Below are 20,876 nucleotides of genomic sequence, written 5' to 3' on the forward strand. Positions count from 1 at the left end.
GAGAGGGGAGCATTCTGTAGTCCTTGATTAAGTCTCAGCCTTTTAGTGAGCCTGTGCCCCTGAACTGTGAACTTCACAGTGCTTCTCAGTCCCCTACCCCGCCCCTCCTTAAAGTAGGACAAGATGGCTACAGAGCACTAGAGTTGAGTATTTCTCTTCCCCCAGGCTAGTTAGGCTCTAATCAAACCCCAACAGTTTAGGCTCTAGTAAAATAATTTTCTCTCAAAGGCAGGCTTTATTAAGTATAGCATTTTCTAACATGTTTCAGATGGTTACTTTTCCCCTCCTCCTGCTGGAAGCCCATAAAGATTTTTCTCCAACCTTTATGGTTATAACCTGGCAGATCCTGGAGGTAAAACTCAAGGAAATATGGAAATATCTGCCGTTCTCAACTTGATGCCCACTGGAGTATTTAACTATGACTTGTCTACAACGAGCCTCCAGCAATTTGTCAGTTAGGGTTTAGGTTTTTGTACTTTAGTAGTAGTTCCCACTGAGGTTTCTGCTCTGGGAAATTGTTATTGTCTATATCTGCCTGTCTTTCCCATGTTTGGAGCAGTGGTTTGCCTTGTGATCTGAACTCTGATGGATCAATGAAGAGTTGTTAATTTTCAGTTTGTGCAACTTTTTACCTGTTGCTTGGGTGGAATGATAATTTACATGCTGTACTGGAAAACAGAAGCCACTCAAATCCTTTTTCTAATTTTCTGTCTCTTCATCTGAATTCATCTGAGTGGCTGAACTCTGCAGACTACGTAATGATGGTACTTTACCTCTGCTTAGGTTTGATCAATGAGAGATGCAGGTATCAGAGGATTAAATGAGATAGGCAGGTCTATTTCTTTCCTGGCTTCCCCTCTGTTTCATTGCAATGTCCCTGGCAATAATTCAGCATTCCATCAACAAGCCCTTTTGCCTGAGCAGTTCTCCTCCTCAACAACTCTCTGAGCTAGAATATCACTCCATCTTCTCATCCCAGGAATGCCAGGGGTAGCAATTGGCTCCCTTCATTGCATATCTGTGTGTCTCACCATTAATGTGTATCCCTTGCAGTAATTTGCTCACTAAATCATTTTCATTTGAACTATTTGGGATGAATTCTACTTCTAACTGCAATCGACTAAATAGAAATAGGACACAGAACAATAACGCAACTAAGTGTTGGCTATTTCTTGACTCTGCCATTCCACTGAGATGTAACAGAGGGATAGGCATAGTGTTGTAAGAATCACAATATTTTAACAAAAAAATTAAGAAAAGGTGTATGAGTTTAGAGAAATTGAGTTAAAATCTCATAAGTCACTTATATCTAACTTTCTGGAATCAAATTGGCTGTTTAAATAAAGTCGATTTAACTTTTAAAAGATCCGTAGCTCACCCTGGTAATCCCATATGCACACCTGAGGTTACTACTTACTATTATTTTTAGTAAGGAGTTGACTAGAACTGAGTTGATAGAACAGTGAAGATACATGGCAGTAAAACAACTCTTGTCGAAGTTACTTTCATGCTACCAAACACTCTTCATCTCACTTGCTCTGTCTAAAGCCAGATTCAGAGATGGCCACCAGTACTTGAAATAGTCTCTTCTCTGGGTATCACTCTCTCCAGGAGTTCCTTCTTCTGAACTGACTGATTTGCAGTAGTAGATTGTAGCTCAGCCTCATTTGCTCTCTCCTGCTTCTCGTCTTCTACTTGCTCCTCTTCTTCTCCTGTAATAGTCCTCCTTAGGTAAGTGCATTCAATCACGTGTGTGTGTGTGTGTGTGTGTGTGTGTGTGTGTGAAAACCACTCAGTTGTGTCCGACTCTTTGTGATTTCATCGACTCTACAGTCCATGGAATTCACCACTCCAGAATACTGGAGTAGGTAGCCCTTCCCTTCTCCAAGGTATCTTCCCAACCCAGGAATCAAGCCCAGGTCTCCCACACTGCAAGTAGATTCTTTACCAGCTGAGCCATGAGGAAAGCCCTTCAATCACATGACGTTGAAATAAACACATACAAAGAGATCCAGATTTGCATATCTGTCTTTTTCCTTGACTTTGTACTCAAATGTCTCATATGTCTCAAATATAACCCGCACCAAATAGAAGAAACCTTGCTCCTAAAATTTTTCCCAATTGAATAATTCATGTCAAACTTCAACTTCCCAAGCCTGAAATTAAAATCATTCTTAGTTTTTCTTCTCTGATTTCACCCCATTTACATCACACCCAACACATCAACAATTTGGATTTATGATTCTGATTCTAAAACTTATCTCAATTTCATCCTCTTCTCTTTACCTCCAGTGACAGCTTCCTAGTCCAGATACCACTATCCCTGGCCAAGTTTCTGTGAACAACTCTAAACAGAATCAATGCTTCCATTCTTACACTCCTCAAATTAATTTTCCAAAGAGCGGAAAGTATGTTCTTAAAACTTAAATTGAGTAATGTCGCTTCCCTTCAGAGCCTTTGCATTGCACTTAGAAGAAAACCCGAGGCTTCTTCTATGGTCTGTAGGACCTATCTGTTCTAAACATTAACCTATCTCAGTCATAACTTCCTAGAATATCACATTCTCTTCCCACTGAAGCTACATACATGCTTCTCTCAGTTGCAAAAAATCCAAGCTCTTCCATGCTCAAAACTGTTGAACATGATGTTCTTTCTGCTGAAAACATTCCCCTTTGTCTTTGCCTAACTAGTTCCATTTCCTGAGTCAATCTCTGAAATGTCACTGTCAAAGATATATCTTCTTTATCCTTGTTTAAATTTAGGTTGGATTATAAGAAAAGAAGAATAAAAAATTCCTACCCAGTATCATCCATCTCAGTACTATTTTTTTAATAGCACTTGACTAAAATTTGTTATTCATTATTTCTTATTTCCTTATCTTATTATTTTCTCCCACTAGAATGCAACCCAAAAGGGCCAGAGACCATGTTTACTTATTCACTTTTTGTGCCACATTAGAATGAATAGTCCTAGAGTGTCAAATAAATTATTTTTAAATTAATTTTCAATAATCAGAAACCTATTCTCTCCCTTTGTTTGCATGTGTTTATGTATTAACCTTCCCTCTTACATTTTCATTGCTAAATACTTTATTTTATCTTCTTCAGAAAAATCTTCTGTCACCAACACTATTTTCTATTCACCAACACTACCCTTCTATTCACTCAGTATGACTGATGAATAATCTACTTGGTGAAAAAGTTCAGGCCAGTTGGTTTTGAGGAGGTTTAAATAGCTCCTTTAAATCATTTATTCTTCTTCCAATAAATTCAGTTCACTGAAATTATCAAATATGTACAAATTACACTCAAATATAAAGTCTGGTTCTTATATCTGAACCAGATATAAGATATAGTTAGTTTTTCTTATATCCTGTTTGTCAAATAGCCCACTTAAAATACCTTAAGAATCTAATAATCGAGGCTATGTTCTTTAGTGCATTCTCTTTACAGATAAAATTGTAAAGAGATAAATTTTACAGAAAAAAATAAAATTAGTTTGCTTTTTTAAATAAAATAGGATCTATATGAGTGTGCATGCATGCTGACTCTTTGGGACCCTATGAACCATACCCTGTCAGTCTCCTCTGTCCATGAGATTTTCCAAGCAAGGATATGGAGTGGGTTTTCATGCTCTTCTCCATACTAAAAATCTACAAACCTGACGGAGTTCTAACAAAATAAAACACACATTTTATCTAGCTTAGTGGCAGGAAATAAAAGAGAGGAAGGGAAATTATAAGTTTCAGAGTATCAGTGACTTTTGCTAGGAATTAGCTACCCACTAAAAGACCCTGTGCTGCATCAGAGGTGTAAAAAGAAGGCATAGCAATGCAGAATTAATCCAAGAAGACTTACTTGATCATTTTTAGCTAAATAAAAATAAGAGAAAAGGGAAAATAAAAAGGAACCAGTAATTCCAAGGAAAAGATGAATTGCTAATTAAAAGCATTTCCCCTAAAATCAGGAACAAAACAAGGGTGCCAACTCTCACCACTATTATTCAACATAGTTTTTGAAGTTTTAGCCACAGCAATCAGAGAAGAAAAAGAAATAAAAGCAATCCAGATGGGAAAAGAAGAAGTAAAACTCTCACTGTTTGCAGATGACATGATCTTCTACATAGAAAACCCTAAAGATTCCACCAGAAAATTACTAGAGCTAATCAATGACTATAGTAAAGGTGCAGGATATAAAATTAACACACATAAATCCCTTGCATTCCTTCCTATACACTAACAATGAGAAAACAGAAAGAAAAATTAAAGAAACAATTCAATTCACGATTGCAATGAAAAGAATAAAATACTTAGGAATAAATCTACCTAAAGAAACAAAAGACCTAAATATAGAAAACTATAAAACACTGATGAAAGAAATCAAAGATGACACAAATAAATGGAGAAATATACCATGTTCATGGATCAGAATAATCAATATAGTGAAAATGAGTAGACTACCCAAAGCAATCTATAGATTCAACGCAATCCTTATTAAGTTAGCAACAGTATTTTTCAGAGAAGTAGAACAAATAATTTCACAGTTTGTATGGAAATCCAAAAATCCTTGAATAGCCAAAGCAATCTTGAGAAAGAAAAATGGAACTGGAGGAATCAACCTACCTGACTTCAGACTACAAAGCCACAGTCATCAAGACAGTATGGTACTGGCACAAAGACAGAAATATAGATCAGTGGAACAAAACAGAAAGCCCAGAAATAAATCCACGCACCTATGGATGCCTTATCTTTGACAAAGGAGGCAAGACTATACAGTGGAGAAAAGACAATCTCTTTAACAAGTGGTGCTGGGAAAACTGATCAACCACTTGTAAAAGAATGAAACTAGAACACTTTCTAACACCATACACAAAAATAAACTCAAAATGGATTAAAGATCTACATGTAACACCAGAAAATATAAAACTCCTAGAGGAAAACATAGGCAAAACACTCTTTGACATAAATCATAGCCGGATCCTCTATGACCCACCTCCCAGAGTAATGGAAATAAAAGTAAAAATAAACAAATGGGACCTAAATAAACTTAAAAGCTTTTGCACAATGAAGGAAACAATAAGCAAGGTGAAAAGACAGCCTTCAGAATGGGAGAAAATAATAATAAACAAAGAAACTGACAAAGAATTAATCTCAAAAATATACAAGCAATTCCTACAGCTCAATTCCAGAAAAATAAATGATCCTGCAAAAAATGGGCCAAAGAACTAAACAGACATTTCTCCAAAGAAGACATACAGATGGCTAACAAACACATGAAAAGATGCTCAACATCACTCATTATCAGCAATGACCCAGCAATCCCATTGCTGGGCATACACATTGAGGAAACCAGAATTGAAAGAGAGACATGTACCCCAATGTTCACTGCATCACTCTTTACAATAGCCAGGACATGGAAGCAACCTAGATGTCCATCGGCAGATGAATGGATAAGAAAACTGTGGTACATATACACAATGGAATATTACTCAGCCATTAAAAAGAAAATACTTGAATCAGTTCGAATGAGGTAGATGAAACTGGAGCCTATTATACAGAGTGAAGTAAGTCAGAAAGAAAAACACCAATTCAATATACTAATGTATATATGGAGAAGGCAATGGCCCCCACTCCAGTACTCTTGCCTGGAAAATCCCATGGATGGAGAAGCCTGGAGGGCTGCAGTCCATGGGGTCGCTAAGAGTTGGACACGACTGAGCGACTTCACTTTCACTTTTATGCATTAGAGAAGGAAATGGCAACCAACTCCAGTGTTCTTGCCTGGAGAATCCCAGGGATGGAGGAGCCTGGTGGGCTGCCGTCTATGGGGTCGCATAGAGTTGGACACGACTGAAGCGACTTAGCAGCAGCAGCAGCAGCAGCAGCAGCAATACATATATAGGAAAAGGAGTACGTCAAGGCTGTATATTGTCACCCTGCTTATTTAACTTATATGCAGAGTACATCATGAGAAACTCTGGACTGGAAGAAGCACAAGCTGGAATCAAGATTGCTGGGAGAAATCTCAATAACCTCAGATATGCAGATGACACCACCCTTATGGCAGAAAGTGAAGAGGAACTAAAAAGCCTCTTGATGAAAGTGAAAGTGGAGAGTGAAAAAGTTGACTTAAAGCTCAACATTCAGAAAACGAAGATCGTGGCATCCGGTCCCATCACTTCATGGGAAATAGATGGGGAAACAGTGGAAACAGTGTCAGACTTTATTTTTGGGGGCTCCAAAATCACTGCAGATGGTGACTGCATCCATGAAATTAAAAGACGCTTACTCCTTGGAAGGAAAGTTATGACTAACCTAGATAGCATATTCAAAAGCAGAGACATTACTTTGCCAACAAAGGTCCGTCTAGTCAAGGCTATGGTTTTTCCTGTGGTCATGTATGGATGTGAGAGTTGGACTGTGAAGAAGGCTGAGCGCCGAAGAATTGATGCTTTTGAACTGTGGTGTTGGAGAAGACTCTTGAGAGTCCCTTGGACTGCGAGGAAATCCAACCAGTCCATTCTGAAAGAGATCAGCCCTGGGATTTCTTTGGAAGGAATGATACTAAAGTTGAAACTCCAGTATTTTGGCCACCTCATGCGAAGAGTTGACTCATTGGAAAAGAACCTGATGTTGGGAGGGATTGGGGGCAGGAGGAGAAGGGGAAGACAGAGGATGAGATTGCTGGATGGCATCACTGACTCGATGGACGTGAGTCTGAGTGAACTCCGGGAGTGGTGATGGATAGGGAGGCCTGGCGTGCTGTGATTCATGGGGTCGCAAAGAGTCAGACATGACTGAGCGACTGAACTGAACTGAATGCATATATATGGTATTTAGAAAGGTAGTAACGATGACCTTATATGCGAGACATAAAAGAGACACAGATGTAAAGAACAGTCTTTTGGACTCTGTGGGAGAAGGCGAGGGTGGGATGATTTGAGAGAATAACACTGAAACATGTATATTATCATATGTGAAACAGATCACCAGTCCAGGTTCAATGCATGAAACAGAGTGCTCAGGGCTGGTGCACTGGGATGACCCTGAGAGATGGGATGGGGAGGGAAATGGGAGGGGGGTTCACAGTGGAGAACACATGTACACCCATGGCTGATTCATGTCAATGTATGGCAAAAACCACCACAATATTGTAAAGTAATTAGCCTCCAACTAAAATAAATTAATTAAATTTTTTTAAAGATGAATGGCTACTTTTTGTAACAGATATTTCCTCTTAGTAGACTCCAATGTTATTTGTAAAAACTCAACAGTTTTAGTTATCTGAAGAACCCTTACCCATATAGGTCATAATAGAAGTAATCTATGCTTCATCATCTTTTTCTATTTCAATTCCTACCTGTAACTCACATACTCAATAGTCAAAAAGTTCAGCAGCTTCAGATGGCCCTGCTCTAAAAGATTATTAAGAATACCAGGGAAATTTTTAAGATCATCATTTATTTTTCATTGAATTATTTGAAAGTTACTTGGTTTAATTCACCACTTAATAGTTATTATAAGTTATATAGTACATTCCTGCTGCTGCTGCTGCTGCTGCTGCTGAATCACTTCAGTCATGTCTGACTCTGCGCAACCCCATAGATGGCACCAGACTCCCCCATCCCTGGGATTCTTCAATACCCCAAAGTTAAAAAAACACTGAAATCTTGATGCTAAAAATATTTGTTAAATTAAGAACTTACAGAGTTTCTAGTTATATTTAAGAAGTAATTAAATATGCTACATCATGTGCATTCACTTTTTTAAAATCTCCATCCAAACCTTTTTATAACTAGATAATCATTATAATGGTACTAGCTATATCCTTCTATACAATGGGCAGTGCTACAACCTCATCACTGTAGTATCAGGTGGTACAGAATAGTTTCATCCCATGTAACCTGTGAATTAATTATTTTAATACATAATTAAAATCATAATGACCAAGGACCTAATCAAACTTATAAGCTTTAGCATAGCAAACTAAACCACAAATAAAGTAAAAAGACAATCTATGGATTGGGAGAAAATATTTGCAAATGATGCAAGCAACAAGGGTCAATTTATAAAACATACAAACAGCTCATACAACTCAATAACAACAACAAACCAATCAAAATATGGGCAAAAGACCTAAAGAGCCATTTCTTCAAAGAAGACATATAGATGAACAATAGGCACATGAAAAGATGTTGAAAACTGCTAATTATCAGAGAAATGCAAATCAAAACTACAATGAGGTATCACCTCACACAGATCAGAATGGCCATCATTAAAAAGTCTATGAACAACAAATGCTGGAGAGGGTGTGGAGTGAAAGGAACCCTACACTGGTAGTGAGAATGTAAATTGGTATGGTCACTATGGAAAATAGTGTGGAGATTCCTTATAAACCTAAAAACAGAGTTGTCATATGACCCAGCAACCCCACTCCTGGCCATATATCTGGAGAAAAGAAAGTGAGGTGGCTCAGTCATGTCCGACTCTTTGCAACCCCATGGACTATAGCCTACCAGGCTCCTCCGTCCATGGGATTTTCCAGGCAAGAGTACTGGAGTGGGTTGCTATTTCCTTCTCCAAAGGAAAGAAAACTGGAGAAAACTCTAATTCAAAAGGATACATGCACCCCATTTTTCATAGCAGCACTATTTACAACAGCCAAGATACGGAAGCAACCTAAATGTCCATCAATAGTTGAATGGATAAAGAAGATGTGGTACATATATACAGTGGAATATTACTCAGCCATAAGGAAAAATGAAATAATGCCATTTGCAGCAACATGGATGGACTTCAGAGATTATCATACTAAATGAAATAAGTACACAAAGAAACACAAACATTATGTTATCATTTATATGTGGAATCTGAAATAGTGACACAAATGAACATATCTATGAAACAGAAATAGATTCACAGACATAGAGAACAGATTTGTGGTTGCCAAAGGGGACGGGGGAGTGGGAGAGGGATGGATTGTGAGTTTGGGATTAGCAGATGCAAGCTATTATATATAGAATGGATAAACAATAAGATCCTACTGTACAGCACAGGGAACTATATTCAAAATCCTGTAATAAACATCAATGGAAAAGAATATATATATAATTTATATTTTAACAAAAATAAATTTTAAAAAAAGGAAAATAAAAAGTCATTAACCAAAATACTCTTCTCCCAAAGAATCTTTATTATAAAGTCTGACAAAAACCAACTAAATATTATTTGTATTTGAATTATTGGCAAACACTGACATTAAGATAACTATGCACATATGAGTGTCCTTTGTTTAATGGTTCATTATTAACCTAAAATCATTATTCTAAAAAAGGTAACAGAAATGATGCTATTTTTAGGACAGAATTAATTTTATCGAAGGTGGCACAGTGGTCAAGAATCTGCTTGCCAATACAAGAGACACGGTTTTCATCCCTGGGTCAACAAGGTCCCCTGAAGTAGAAAATAACAACCACTCCAGTATTTTTACCTGGAAAACTCCATGGACAGTGGAGCCTGGTGGGGGTACAGCCCATAGGATCAAAGAGTTGGATGTGAAACACACACACACACTCAGTTCATATAAGTTCACATCGAACTTTGCATTCATCATTCTAACAACATTTCAGTGTTTTTGAGGCATACCTTATCTTATAATTTTTTTTATTATTTTATATACTGCAAAACTCTAATAAAATGAAATTTTAGTATCTGCATTCCTCCCTTTAATTAAGTGAAAAATATTTTTATCAAATCATTTTTTGAAATAGTAATGTTAAACCAGATGAAGAAAAAAAAATTGAATCTTCAAAAGCAAACAGAATTAGGATCAGAAACAGTTATAGCATTTTCTAAGACATTCAATTGCCCTGATTATAAATTGTCTTAGTTAAGTCAATTTTTTAGAGCCTTGCAAAAAATGAAAGAAGCATCCCCCTTATGTGGGATCTGAAAGGAACTCAAGAATTTTCAACAGCTCTGTTTTTAGTTCCTCTTCCAATTTTAAATGTACCTGCAGGCTCCAATTCCTGAGTATTTCAAGGTGTTTTCAGAAGGAAATGACTCATCCCATTGTGTTGTACTCCTCCACTGCAGGTAGTCAGGTTTCTCCTTTCTCTGATCTATTAGGTCAGTTGCCATTTGTTCTTTGCTTTTCTCTTCTGTAATTTTGTCGGCATCTCTTTTCTCTCATTCACTTTGCTCATATGGATTTATTTCCTCTCTATTACTCTTCGGGAGTGTGCTGCTGCTGCTGCTGCTAAGTCGCTTCAGTCGTGTCCGACTCTGTGCGACCCCATAGATGGCAGCCCACCAGGCTCCCCCGTCCTGGGATTCTCCAGGCAAGAACACTGGAGTGGGCTGCGGGAGAATAGATAAATAAATATATGCTATTTAACCAGAGGTCTATGGTTATTTTTTAAAAGTATGGGACTATAAACATCATTTTCAATTTATTCACCCATATAAAATATGCTGTTTAATAAGTTCTGGGAGGGATTGGGGACAGGAGGAGAAGGGGACAACAGAAGATGAGATGGCTGGATGGAATCACCACTCTATGGACATGAGTTTGAGTAAACTCCGGAAGTTGCTGATGGACAGGGAGGCCTGACATGCTGCGATTTATGGGGTTGCAGAGTTGGACACGACTGAGCGACTGAACTGAACTGAACTGAAATATATTTTTAGAGCATACAGAGGGGAAAAAAAAAATACATGGAAATATACCAAATGTCGACAGTTGCTGTATTGGTATAGTTGTTCATATTCTTTTATCATTTTTATATCTGAAGTTTTTGAGAATGTACATGTTTACTTATAATATTGGGATATAAATTAAACTATTCTTTTAAAGCACAATTTTATTAGAATATTTTATACCTATACTATATGTTCTGAAAGTAGATACTCTTTCATAGGCAATTGAAATATATATATAAAAGAAGAGAAAAAGGCAGGGGTGAGGTGGTTTGGTGTTTTGGGCTTAGCTTGTTTTTCACCATTCCAGTGGTTTGGCTGTTTACGGCTCTTTCTCCAGTGCATTAGTTCCCCTGTGCTCCCATAACACACTGACACAAACTAGGTGGTTTAAGAACAAAAATTTATTGTCTCACAGTTCTAGATGCTAAGTTCAAGATCAAAGTGACAGCAGGGCATGTTCCTTCTAAAGGCACTGGAAAAGGATGTGTTCCAGCCCTCTTTCCTAGCTTCTGGTAGTGCCCAGGATTGTAACAGCATAACTCTAATCTTCACAGGGTATTCTATCAGTGTACAAATCTGTTTCTATGTTCTAATTTCCCTTTAAGAAGACACCAGTCATATTGGATTAGGGCCAACACTGATGACCTCACCTTAACTTGAACATCTGTGAAGACTGCATTTCTAAATAAAGTCATATTCACAGATATTGGGGATCCAGTACCTTTTGGGGCAACCCAGCTCAATCCATAACATCTTGTTAGTGTCAGAAGACTCTTAAGAATCCTAAAATTCTATTCACTGCATCTAGCTGGATCTTATGTTGATACTCTAAACCATATGCTTAGTTATTCAGTCATGTCCAACTCTTGGCGACCCCATGGACGGCAGCCTGCCAGGCTCCTCTGTCCATGAGGATTCTCAGGCATGGGCTCCTCTAAAATATACCTGTCCTACAGCAATGAAGACACAGACATGGAGAACATGTTTGTGGACACAGCAGGGGAAGGAGAGGATGGGACAAATTGAGAGAGTAGCATGGAAACATATTTATTACCTATATAAAATATCCCAGTGGGAATTTGCTGTATGATTCAGTAACTGCAGACCCATGCTCTGTGACAACTTAGGTGGGTGGGATGGGGTGTGAAGTGGGGGGGGAGGTTTAAAAGGAGAGGGACATGTGTATACCTATGAATGATTCTTGTTGATGTATGGCAGAAGCCAACACAAAAGTATAAAGCAGTTATCCTCCAATTGAAAATAAATAAATTTTAAAAATAAATTTAAAAAATACAATGCATCTGCCCTAGAACTGTGAATCCCACACATAGCAGATTATCAGAATCCCTGAGAAGTGTTTACAAAATACATGTACCAGGACCTTCCAACCTCAATTAGAGATTCTAATTAAGTAGTTATGGAGAGGGACAGGCCATATAAATTTTTAAAATTTCTCCAGATTATTCTAATGATCAATCAGATATGGGAATCACTAAGCCCTAAAGTATGTGCCTCTGGGTATGAGGAATACTATCTACAGGAATGCAAAGAAAAACATTAGAACTTCTATTTCTATTGATTCCACTGCAGACTTTTAAATGTCTTTTAAATAATTCTTCATACTGTGCCATATGTTACAGTTGTAACAATATATTGCATATATATATGAGTATATAATTTATAAATTTAAATATATACATAAAGAGGTACACTTTCAAAACCTGATGAAAGACTGTAAACTAAGACTTTTGGAGACCATTGCCCTAAAGGGTACTGAGACAGATAATTATCTGGGCTTCTTTATCATGCAGGTACTCCTAAAGATAAACACAGGGATTAAGATGACAAAAATGAGCAGGGCTCCCATTGGACTTGTAATAAAAATATGTTTATAGGACATTATAATAGATAACTTGGTACTTACTACAGAGCCGTTAATTTGTACCACTAAAACATTCTATGCGCCAGCCTCATTATATAATATGGACATTTATTGCTAAACAATGAACAAACTATATGCATAAATCTGCTTATGCATAAATCAGTGTTTTGCTGGTGCATTTTAAAGCAAAAGAAATACACTGAAATGAGGCATTTAAAAATATTTACTTTGAAAAATAAGTTAAAAGACAGACACCAAAAGTAAAGAACAATAGAAGTTGGGAATCCAGTTACATGATAGGTTTTTATACAGCTTGAAGGAAGAGAGAAGAGAGAAGAATGTAGGAAAGGGACAAAAGAAGATGTTTTTAATGGAAGTAACATAGGAAGATTCTAGGTATTAAATTAGAGGGAAAATACCTTCCCTATAAACAACAGAATCCTGCCAATTGCACTGAGAGAAAATGAGGTGAAATTGATTGTGCCAGAATTAGATAAAGCACTAGCTAAACAAAGAGCTTCTGGCATCCTGTGGAAAGAGCCAGAAAGTACAAAAAAAGATCAGCTCAATGGCAGTCAGCCATTTGATACCGATGAAGCTAATCCACACCACAGACTTGGGAACACAGTAGATTTTCCTCCTTGTCTGTTCTCACAAATAATCATTAATTTTATGTGCAGCTTCGGCAGGTGCATGGAGAGGGCCTACTGTTTTGACACTGTGCTGGACAGTTTCCAAGCAGCAAGCTGGTGTAGTCCTTGAGTCCCTTCCACTTCACTGCTTCTCAAATTCACTTATATCTACAGACAGCCTGTCTCCTACCTGTAAGATGCAGGGGCAGACCAGCTATTCTGGCATCCAGGGAGGTTCATTTTCAAAAATCTAGAGCCAAGACATGCATAAACTTAGCAAGTGGCAGCAGGAGTGTCCAGTCATTTATATGAACCATATAGGACGAGTCTTCTTGGCTAAAATGCTTATGGATCATCTACCTGTTAGATCAGCTGCTAAGGACTTAAATGTGACACCTTTATGCTCAAGGAGATGTGGTACGCACTTTGCACTTAAGAAAAACGCAAGTAATATATGAATTTATACTAGGCTCAATATAGAGAAAGCATTGATAGGAAAAGGGTTTTAACTTCTCACAGATCTAAACTTTCACCCTATTCATTCCCAATTTCACATTCTACTGTGCCCAAGACCAGATGTCAACTTACTTTGCTCAACCACTTTGCCTTTACCTCTGTGGGGAGGTAAATAAGAAGTAAAAGAAGAGAAGCTAGAAACTATTCCACCTGTGTCTTTCCTTCCCTTCCTAAGGCACTGAGTAAATAGAAATTATCCCTGTGAAGAGTATTAGTGAGGGTATCAGTGGGTACAATTCATTAAATAAGAGCAGATGTCACAAAGAGATTGCAAAAACCTGAGGAAACATGTCCATACCTTGCATATAGCACTCCCCACCATCCCTGCCCCCGGGAGGTTTACAGACACTGCCACCTGTCTTGGTGACAGATACACTGTGTCCACTGCAAGCTTTCCAGGTGGTGAGCAGAGATGGAAGCCTCATGTGTAACCATCTGTAACATAAAGACATCTGCCAACTCTCCCCTCAAGATTTGGTAAGAACCAATGACATATGTATAGACCAATTCAATTTCCTTAGAAGGAAGAATCTATGAAATAAGAGCATGTTAATTTTCCCTAGGAGTTAGCAGGTGGTTGATAATCTTACCCACAACATGTGGATATAACTATTGACACATAGATAGATTGGATGGATTGCCCACTAACATGAAAAAATAAATGACAAGTTTAGAAGAAAAAGATACAAAATACTATTGTTTCCTAATTCAAGTAATCAATGCTCTGTTCACTAGAGGAAAGATTTATATGGATGCCACCTAGGCAAGCAAATTTGAGTTCCTTCTCTAAATTTAACATAATAGGAAATAACTGTTATAAAACATACTAGATAAAGATCATCTGGTAAGTGGATAATATATTTTGAAAAAGAAAGGGAACTTAATAAATTAATAGTTAGCGAGAAGTGCAATAACATCTCACATTCAATACATCTATGAGAGAATAAAATAAGCCCAAAATTGATAAAGGAAAACTACTCCAATTTTGGCTTGAACTCAGATTACATTCTTCTACAAATTTGGAGATTATCATGTTTAACAATAAAGTTACCTTCTTCGAAATGGAAACTTGAGGAATAGTGAATGTAGTTGCACCTCCGAGTTAAAGATATTCATGTCTTGAATTTTAATTCGACTTGTACGGCTTGCAAGCTAATGCCAGAGTGGACTTGTTTTCCTCTCTATTTAGAAAAGAGAGGAGGCAAGGGAAAACTGCACATGGCATCACTGGCAACAATCCCAGTGGCAGAGTGCTAGGGAAGAAATTGGCAGCCACACTATCTGAGAAATCAGACTGGAGACAACTTTCAATGTATTTCAAAAATAAGACATAGCAGAGTATGACAAGTATAAACTTTTTAACAAAAGCACTGAAAAATTGCTTCACTCCTTCCCTTTTTTCCAATTATCATTCTAGCTTTGTAAATGTTCCCACTTGATTTCAGCTACATTGCTATTTTGGTATAAATGTCAAGGAAAACTTAAAGACTATATTTTTCTCATCTTGAAAGATGCCTCAACTTTTTTGGAGAGAACAAAGTTCTAACAAAGGAAATTGGAAGTAACTTCTGCCTGATTAAAAATGGAGAATATCAGAAGGAATCATGGCTAAAGAAAAACAAACTAGTGATTAAAATTGCTAACATTCTACAAAACCCATAATCTAGCCCATGATACCTGAACATAATGGCCTCTATTATGTGAGGCTCTTGAAGCATCTCCAAGGCAGTGATCATCTTTAACCTCCAAACCATTGCTGCAAGATAGAGAAGTGCTGTCCATCAAAACCCCATTTTCCAGGTAGTAAATTCTCAAGTGCAAGAATTTTAAGTTTCACTTAATGATCCAGAAAAAAGGGGGGAAGGAGTGGGACTTGCTGGATCTAAAGTGCCTATCCAGATTGATAGATATGACTTTATCCTTTTACATTGCACAGTCTCATGGAGGGAGGGAACTTATACTACCTTCACCAGGAGGGAGTTGTACTGAAGTAAATACACCTGATAACTCTCTCCCCTCCATCCTCTCATTCACTTTCCCTAGAAAGAAGAATGGCTCATTTTAGAGATGAGATTGAGGGGAAAGCTCTGGGCAGGTGCAGCTCAAACCCCTCTGGGGGCACTCTCCCAGCTAACCTCCCTCTGAATACAAGCACCCTCCTCTGCTCCAAGTGATAATTCTGTGAGGGTAGGTTCTGCCTATGAAGGATAAAGACCCAGAGTTTATGGTGAGGAGATGGATTCAGCTGGGGAAAGAGCAAGAATCCTGATTTTGGTTGCAGGTTTAAGCAGGCTCCTCTAACCCAGCTTTACTAGTTTTGAAACTTTTGTTTTGGTCCTTTTCTTGGCTATCCTCCAACTGGAAGCCTATTGACAGAGGAGCCTGGCTGGCTACGGTCCATAGAGTCGCAAAGAGTCGGACACAACTGAAGCGACTAAGCATGTAAGCAAACATAGAAGTATGAGTGACACCCCAAACACCTCCATCATAGTGTCCTACCAAATAGTTTAAAATGAATCCAAAAACAGCTGCTTAGTTCCCAAGATTTAGCATAGTGATGCTTGTGTGACACTGATGATAATAATGGAAATAATTATCATGCTTCAAAACAGTGCCAAACACTGTGCTTCCTATAACTGATTTACATGTATTAACTCACTGAATTCTTATATAAGTCTATAAGGTAGAAACTATAATTATAGTATCACATGAGAAATTGAGGCAATCCAGGCTTAATAATCTTTTCAAAGTTACAGAAAATGGAGTCTATCTTTTTTACCACCACTCTCATGGTCACTATTAACTTCAGGTATTACCCAACTTCTCATCTTAAGATTATCAGTCCTTTTATCATAAATAATATTTATATTTTAATATATATTCACTTTGACTAGTTGGAATGATATATTAATATATATTTTATTTTATGGTGATTTTTAAACAAAATTAAGAATAATAACAATAGGAATAACACCCAACGTTATGTGTCAGGAACTGTATTAAGCATTGACCTGATAAAATCATCAAAGTAACCGAATGAGGTGATGGTGTCAACATCCTCATTTTACAGATGAGGTTAGGAATCTTAAGAATGCCTACAATAAGCATCAGATCAGATCAGATCTGATCAGTCACTCAGTCGTGTCCGACTCTGCGACCCCATGAATCGCAGCACGCCAGGCCTCCCTGTCCATCACCAACTCCCTGAGTTCACTCAGACTCACGTCCATCGAGTCAGTGATGCCATTCAGCCATCTCATCCTCTGTCGTCCCCTTCTCCTTCTGCCCCCAATCCCTCCCAGCATCAGAGTCTTTTCCAATGAGTCAACTCTTCGCATGAGGTGGCCAAAGTACTGGAGTTTCAGCTTTAGCATCATTCCTTCCAAAGAAATCCCAGGGCTGATCTCCTTCAGAATGGACTGGTTGGATCTCCTTGCAGTCCAAGGGACTCTCAAGAGTCTTCTCCAACACCACAATTCAAAAGCATCAATTCTTTGGTGCTCAGCTTTCTTCACAGTCCAACTCTCACATCCATACATGACCACAGGAAAAAGCATAGCCTTGACTAGACGAACATTTGTTGGCAAAGTAATGTCTCTGCTTTTGAACATGCTATCTAGGTTGGGCATACTATCAGAGTATTGGACAAGATTAATTCTTATGTATCACACTGACAGCAACCATCTCAATTCTACACCATATAGATGAAATAAGAGATGAATAAATGATATCAAAACATGTTTAATCAATGATGTCTGTATGTCCCAGAAGGTTAACTCATACAAAATTTTGAGAAAACATCTTCAGGTTAGACTACTTAAATATAATTAATATGCTTGTTATTTATCTTCATATCTCAAATCATAATCATGATGTGCTTTTTACATATTTAATCATAAGCCTCATAACTTTCCAGTTTTCACATAATTTTGAGAAATTTGAAGTGTGAAGGGACTAAAGTACTTTATTTATATTTCACAATGCAAAAATCCAAAAGCCAAGCTTATGGCACTTACTCAAAAGTTCTGAGCTCATTCTGAAGAACTTCTGGGTGTTTTTGCCTAAAAAACTATGGTTCTACTCTTTACCATAATAGTTTTCGTTATTCTGACTCTCATTAAAACACCCTCCTGTTTTTTTTCCAGAACATGAAATTTTATATTTAATTATTTTCTTTTATTTTCATCTATCACTTCTAGATGAACCATTCAGGTTTTCAAACTATTCATTAGCAACACCTACTCATCATTAAATGGTAAGTGGAAATTACCAGCAAGAGGACCCTGGAATGCAGCCACTCAACCTGCAGTGAAACCTCCGTGTGTCCTGCATATAATTGGCAGAGCTCAATAAATATGGACTGTTTTGCTGATCTACAGAGTTAGATAGGTGGGAGGATGGATGTGCAAGAGGATATGCAGGCAGCGTTTGGAAGAGGAACTAAGTAGGGTACCTACAAACAGGAAGATTAGAAGCAAAATGTTTTTAAAGATACCCTGAAGCATAACTTCAAACAGTGTTATGGCTGTAGACCACTGGGAAATCCAGGCAGCAGATGGCTCAAGCTAATGCCCAGCTAAAATGAAATGGCTGCTTTCACAAAGATACCAGCCATCCTCCAATGGGAGGAGATTATGTTCAAATGTAGGACAGCCTGCATGGGTGTATGGTAAAGAGAGGGCTGCAACAGACATAAGAAACACTTTTTAGTTCAAATGGCTACAAAAATAAGAAGATTCCTGAAATATCTTCCCCTTCCCCCACTCTCTTTCTTTTACAAAAACTGCATCCCCTTATTAATATAAATGACTTATTGCTCAAGTCAGTAAAAACACCATAGAATAAAAACACATTATAGTATAATAGTTTTAATGACATTAGGAGGAAAAAAAATTGAAAAGCATACTGTTCCAGAATTCTTTGTTGAATAAATGGGCTTCTGGCTCTTTTCAACCTCAGTTCAGTTCAGTTGCTCTGACATGTCCAACTCTTTGGAACCCCATGAATCACAGCTCGTCAGGCCTCCCTGTCCATCACAATCTCCTGGAATCCGCTCAAACTCACATTCATCGAGTCAGTGACGCCATCCAGCCATTTCATCCTCTGTTGTCCCCTTTTCCTCCTGCCCCCAATCCCTCCCAGCATCAGAGTCTTTTCCAATGAGTCAACTCTTCACATGAGGTGGCCAAAGTACTGGAGTTTCAGCTTTAGCATCATTCCTTCCAAAGAATACCCATGGCTGTTCTCCTTTAGAATGTACTGGTTGGACCTCCTTGCAGTCCAAGGGACTCTCAAGAGTCTTCTCCAACATCACAGTTCAAAAACATCAATTCTTCGGCACTCAGCTTTTTTAAAGTCTAACTCTTGCATCCATACATGACGGCTGGAAAAAACATAGCTTTGACTAAATGGACTTTGGCTGGCAAAGTAATGTCTCTACTTTTCAATATGCTATTTAGGTTGGTCATAACTTTTCTTCCAAAAAGTAAGTGTCTTCTCATTTCATAGCTGCAGTCACCATCTGCAGGGATTTTGGAGCCCAAAATGATAAAGTCTGACACTGTTTGCACTGTCTCCCCATTTATTTCCCATGAAGTGATGGGACCAGATGTAATGATCTTCATTTTCTGAATATTGAGCTTTAAGCCAACTTTTTCACTCTACTCTTTCACTTTCATCAAGAGGCTTTTTAGTTCCTCTTCATTTTCTCCCATAAGGGTAGTGTCATCTGCATATCTAAGGTTATTGATATTTCTCCCAGCAATCTTGATTCCAGCTTGTGCTTCTTCCAGTCCAGCATTTCTCATGATGTACTCTGCATATAAGTTAAATAAGCAGGGTGACAATATACAGCCTTGACAAACTTCTTTTCCTATTTGGAACCAGTCTGTTGTTCCATGTCCAGTTCTAACTGTTGCTTCCTGACCTGCATAAAGGTTCCTCAAAAGGCAGGTCAGGTGCTCATTCCCATCTCTTTCAGAATTTTCCACAGTTTATTGTGATCCACACAGTCAAAGGCTTTGGCATAGTCAATAAAGCAGAAATAGATGTTTTTCTGGAACTCTCTTGCTTTTTCCATGATCCAGCAGATGTTGGCAATTTGATCTCTGGTTCCTCTGCCTTTTCTAAAACCAGCTTGAACAACTGGAAGTTCACGGTTCACGTATTGCTGAAGCCTGGCTAGGAGAATTTTGAGCATTACTTTACTAGCATGTGAGATGAGTGCAATTGTGCAGTAGTTTGAGCATTCCTTGGCATTGCCTTTCTTTGGGATTGGAATGAAAACTGACCTTTTCCAGTCTTGTGGCCACTGCTGAGTTTTCCAAATTTGCTGGCATATTGAGTGCAGCACTTTCACAGCATCATCTTTCAGGATTTTAAATAGCTCCACTGGCGTTCCATCACCTCCACTAGCTTTGTTCGTAGTGATGCTTTCTAAGGCCCACTTGACTTCACATTCCAGGATGTATGGCTCTAGGTCAGTGATCACACCATCGTGAAGATCTTTTTTGTATAGTTCTTCTGTGTATTCTTGCCACCTCTTCTTAATACCTTCTGCTTCTGTTAGGTCCATATCATTTCTGTTCTTTATCGAGCCCATCTTTGCATGTAATGTTCCCTTGGTATCTCTAATTTTCTTGACGAGATCCCTAGTCTTTCCCATTCTGTTTTTTCCCCCTATTTCTTTGCATTGATCACTGAGGAAGGCTTTCTTATCTCTTCTTGCTATTCTTTGGAACTCTGCATTCAGATGCTTATATCTTTCCTTTTCTCCTTTGCTTTTTGCTTCTCTTCTTTTCACAGCTATTTGTAAGGCCTCCCCAGACAGCTATTTTGCTTTTTTACATTTCTTTTCCATGGGGATGGTCTTGATCCCTGTCTCCTGTACAATGTCATGAACCTCATTCCATAGTTCATCAGGCACTCTATCTATCAGAACTAGTCCCTTAAATCTATTTCTCACTTCCACTGTATAATCATAAGGGATTTGATTTAGATCATACCTTAATGGTCTAGTGGTTTTCCCTACTTTCTTCAATTTAAGTCTGAATTTGGCAATAAGGAGTTCATGGTCTGAGCCACAGTCAGCTCCCGGTCTTGTTTTTGATGACTGTATAGAGCTTCTCCATCTTTGGCTGCAAAGAAT

The sequence above is a fragment of the Bos mutus genome, chromosome 6 (assembly GCF_027580195.1).
Source record: "Bos mutus isolate GX-2022 chromosome 6, NWIPB_WYAK_1.1, whole genome shotgun sequence".
Lineage (NCBI taxonomy): Eukaryota > Metazoa > Chordata > Mammalia > Artiodactyla > Bovidae > Bos > Bos mutus.